The 5,039-nt window shown below is 45.5% G+C and overlaps 1 non-coding gene across 1 annotated transcript; it reads left to right on the forward strand.

Moving 5' to 3' along the window:
* Nucleotides 1–1,006: 1,006 nt before the first annotated feature.
* On the forward strand, nt 1,007–1,080 carry TRNAN-GUU (transfer RNA asparagine (anticodon GUU)). The gene has a single exon. It is a non-coding gene; the product is annotated as a tRNA-Asn (tRNA).
* The last annotated feature ends 3,959 nt before the right edge of the window (nt 1,081–5,039 follow it).

A 5,039-nucleotide genomic window follows, 5' to 3' on the forward strand; every position in this document is an offset into this window, starting at 1 on the left:
GACTGGTGGAAAGCTGCCAAGACGCAGGAAAGCTGAGATTAACAATCGGTTATTCCACAAAATATTGATTTCTGAACTCTTCCTGAGGTAAAACATTAGTGTTGTTGTTTCTAAATAATTATGAACTTTTTTTTTTTTTGCATTATTCGATGTCTGCAAGCAATGCATTTTTTTGTTATTTTGACCATTTCGCATTTTCAATTCAAATTTTGCTTGGAACTTCGGAGACATGTTGTCAGTAGTTTATATAATAAAACAAGAATTTACATTTTGCTCAAAAATATACCTAGAAAGAGAAAAATCAGACAAACGGAACATTTTACAGTGGTCTCTTAATTTTTGCCAGAGTTGTATATTTAGAAGGGAGCAGAGGAATCTACCAAGGAAATGATGCTGCGACAGCCGAGCTGGTGCCATGGGGCAGAAAGTGAAGCAGAAAGGCAGACAACTGTCAGGAAAGGTCTTTAAGGCCATTATCCTTAAGCATTTATGACCAAACCAGTAAGGAGAGTAGACGACCTGTGAACAGTTATTAATGTTACTTACTTGTAAGCAGTTTACTAGTGATGTGTGAATGTCAGCAGATTCGATCATCACTAATTAATTGTTTGCTAATAAACACAATTTTAGAAATATTTGCAAAAACGCTGACAATTGTAGTTTTTTTTTTTAAAGAAATAACTAAAACACAAAAAACTCAAATTCAATTTCTGGGAGTGGAACTCAAGATCAAGACTGCTCGGGTAATAATCTGATACCATGAGACAAAATGAGACATTGGAGCCGACGATGAGCAATGAAGAGAAAAACCTCCCAGGAGATTGTCTGAGGGACCACTGGAATCAGCATCATGGAGGGAACATCTCAGTGTAGAGGAAACTCAATATTCCGTGGTGTCGTCCTCCGAAGCAGAAGATCAATAGTCACCATCAATACTAATGATCCAGAGGCAAGAAACTGAAATATCGGTCTCTTTAGTGTTCAGGTGAAGCTGAGAAATACAGATGTCTCTGTGGCGCAATCGGTTAGCGCGTTCGGCTGTTAACCGAAAGGTTGGTGGTTCGAGTCCACCCAGGGACGTTGCACCCTTAAGCTACAGTTGAAGAAGTTTTTGCATTTGTGCTAAGCATCTCCCTCAAGTAAAAGCCATTTTGCTGACGATGTTTTGAATTCACGAGACAAACTGGAGAAAAACCTTCTGGATGAGATAGGATAAACAAAACTTCCTTCCCCGGAGATTGGTTATTTCTATGTCTCTATTATTGCATTTCATAACATAACAAAGCTGTAAATGCAGCAGAGTTCGGCTGATGGCCTTGATGTGTCTTTGGGTGGAACGAGTCTCAATACCGACACATCACAAACGTACGTGAATTAGCTGAGTTGTGTGACAGGGAAACATCGTGTGAGTTCTCGTGTTCTTCCCTCGGGCAGAGTGGTGGAGTCCAGAATGAAGCACAAGCTGCATGTGAAGCGTTGGTGGTATAGTGGTGAGCATAGCTGCCTTCCAAACAGTTGACCTGGGTTCGATTCCCGGCCAACGCAGATGCAATTTTTTGCATCTCTGTAAATTTTCAAAAGCTCAAACATCTTCCCATGCTTTTTTTCCAAACTTAACTTTTTTTTAATTTAGGGACAACTTCAATTTTGAAGTGATTTTGAGGCTTCTTAATGCCAGGATATCGCCAAACAAGATAGTATTTAGAGTACGACACGTCTGTGTGCACAGTACAGAAGAAAATTCCATTCCTTATTAGTATTTATGTTTTAAAAATATAAATCCACACAACCCAGTGCAAAATAACGAGGAGGGACACTACTGAACAAAGCACTTGCTCGAAAACCCATTTTTGTTGAGCTTGTGCTCGGACTGTCTCCCGTGAGCGTGGATCGTGGTCCCAATGTGCTGTGGATCGAGGAGAGTCTGGAGAGGCGTCACTAGGTGGCTCCCCAAGACTGACCCCGCATGCGCGGCAACTGACGGAGAGCCTGGTGAGGCGTGACCAGGCGCTACACCAGGACTGACCTTGGCCACATGGCAGATGACCCTCAACGAGATATGATGGTGCTGGCGGACACAACTGACACGCAGACACAGGTAAGGCGACTTTCACACTAGCGTGGTTTGGCGTACGTCGCAATGCGTCGTTTTGGAGAAAAAAATGCATCCTGCAAAGTTGCCCGCAGTTGTGTTTTTTCTCCATAGACTTCCATTAGCGACGTATCACCACACGTCGCATGCATCGTGCGACGGATGCGTCGTGTTTTGGCGGACTGTCGGCGCAAATAAAGTTCCATGTAACGTTTTTTGGTGCGTCGCGTCCGCCATTTTCGACCGCGCATGTGCAGCTGAAACTCCGCCCCCTCCTCCCCGGACCTTACAATGGGATGAAAAACTGCATCCGCTGCCCCCGTTGTGCAATTCTTTCACAACGTGCGTCGGTACATCGGGCCAACACATGGCGATGGCCTCGTACCGACGCTACTGTGAAAGCAGCCTAAGAAGGAACCACTTCAGGAAGAACTGGGTCACTGGCAGGTACAAGTGGAATAGGAACAAAGTACTGCAGTGCGCAGGCGCCGGGCCTCTCTGATCTTTCCAGGCGCCTGCGCAATGCAGTACTTTGCTCTGCCCTCAACAGAACAAATCAGTACGCCTGCGCCGGAGCGTGAAGACAAGAAGAGAACGTCATTGTAAGAAGATGGGAGGCCCCGGACCACGACGCCCATCGGACCAGACCGCCCCTGGGTGAGTATAATCTAACCTCTTTTTCTCATCTTTCAGGATACATCGGGGGCTTATCTACAGCATTACAGAATGCATTACAGAATGCTGCAGATAAGCCCCTGATGCCGGTGGCCTTAGCTCACCTTCCATTTTGGGGGTGACAGGTTCCCTTTAAGAACCAGGAAGTTCCCACATTTGCTCCTTAAGCTAAGGACCAGAAGCTCACTGCACACAGCAAGCAGAGGACAAGGGGCCACTGCACGGCCTAGGGTGGTGAGTATGTCGTCGGGTGGGGGATGGGAAGTCATGCAGGGAAGCAGGACTTGGCGTTACAGTTTTGAGTTCCAGTGATGTCCATCCCCGAAATGTCAAACCATTATTAAGGCTCCAGGCAGGACCCCATAGATGCCAGGATCACCTACACCGCTCTTTGCTGTTAGATCCAAGTCTCATGATGAATCCTTTACATTTACTGGGGAAAAGCTGTAGAGACCGAGACTAGAACCTTGGTGGTTGAGGAGCTGAGGCTCCGCTGGTGGGGACATCTGTCGTCATCATCTCCAGGGGAACCCGTGAAGCAGAAGATGGCTCCATTCCTATTCATGCGAATGTAAGGCTGATTTGTATTTATATTTAGCTTTCTTTGGGACAGGATAAGGTCCAGGGACCCCTATAAGGACAGCCGTTGTGTGGGGGCGCCAGATCAGTTTGTAGGGTGCCAACGTCCGCGGACAGGAAGAGGATTGATTTTATAGCGTCTTATTTAGGTCTTCGAGGTGTTGATCCTGGTATTTTACTGTAAAGACTCGCTGGGGTCCGATATACATTTACTGGGGGAAGCTCCGCTACGTTGGGGCTTTGTGACCGAGAGCTTTGTTCAGTCCTGTGCCTCCTTTGTCGGTGCATTTGTCTTATTATTTGTTGTATATACACCGAGTTATTATTTTATTGAAGAATTGAATTTCACATGTGTGTTTTTCTGTAAATGCTTCTAATTGTTCAGACCCCCCCTCACTAATAATATGTTCTGTGAGTTACGTACGTTCCCCACGATTGGTACGAAACGACTGTTTGGCCAAATGGTTCAGTGACGAAGATTGAACTACATCAAATTCAAATGTATAAAATGTAAATCTTTATTGAATAATAAAAATGGATAAAACGTAAATTAAAATAAAGAGGATAAGAACTTGTACAAATAATATAGGGGTGATTAGTCGCATATACAATTTGTCATTAATCCCCAATATGGCTCTGGTATCACAATTTCCCAGAATTTCATGAGGAAACTCAACATCATACAGTTACATACTATGGAAAGTAAAGCTCCGGGGTGAACGCACCATAGGAGTGAGAAATTATCTACATAAGACACTGACACCACCTGGTGGATAAAGACTGCACCAGTGTGAACGCTCCATAGGAACAAGCTATTATCTACATAGGACACTGACGCCACCTGGTGGACAAAGACTGCTCCAGTGTGAACACTCCATAGGAACAAGCTATTATCTACATAGGACACTGACGCCACCTGGTGGACAAAGACTGCACCAGTGTGAACGCTCCATAGGAACAAGCCATTATCTACATAGGACACTGACGCCACCTGGTGGATAAAGACTGCACCAGTGTGAACGCTCCATAGGAACAAGCTATTATCTACATAGGACACTGACGCCACCTGGTGGATAAAGACTGCACCACTGTGAGCACCATAGAAACAAGCCACTATCTACATAGGACACTGACGCCACCTGGTGGATAAAGACTGCACCAGTGTGAACGCTCCATAGGAACAAGTTATTATCTACATAGGACACTGACACCACCTGGTGGATAAAGACTGCACCAGTGTGAGCGCCATAGAAACAAGCCACTATCTACATAGGACACTGACGCCACCTGGTGGACAAAGACTGCTCCAGTGTGAACACTCCATAGGAACAAGCTATTATCTACATAGGACACTGACACCACCTGGTGGATAAAGACTGCACCAGTGTGAGCGCTCCATAGGAACAAGCTATTATCTACATAGGACACTGACACCACCTGGTGGATAAAGACTGCACCAGTGTGAGCGCCATAGAAACAAGCCACTATCTACATAGGACACTGACGCCACCTGGTGGACAAAGACTGCTCCAGTGTGAACTCTCCATAGGAACAAGCCATTATCTACATAGGACACTGACGCCACCTGGTGGATAAAGACTGCACCACTGTGAACGCTCCATAGGAACAAGCCATTATCTACATAGGACACTGACACCACCTGGTGGACAAAGACTGCACCACTGTGAGCTCC

Source organism: Ranitomeya imitator, chromosome 5 (assembly GCF_032444005.1).
Source record: "Ranitomeya imitator isolate aRanImi1 chromosome 5, aRanImi1.pri, whole genome shotgun sequence".
In the NCBI taxonomy this organism is placed as follows: domain Eukaryota; kingdom Metazoa; phylum Chordata; class Amphibia; order Anura; family Dendrobatidae; genus Ranitomeya; species Ranitomeya imitator.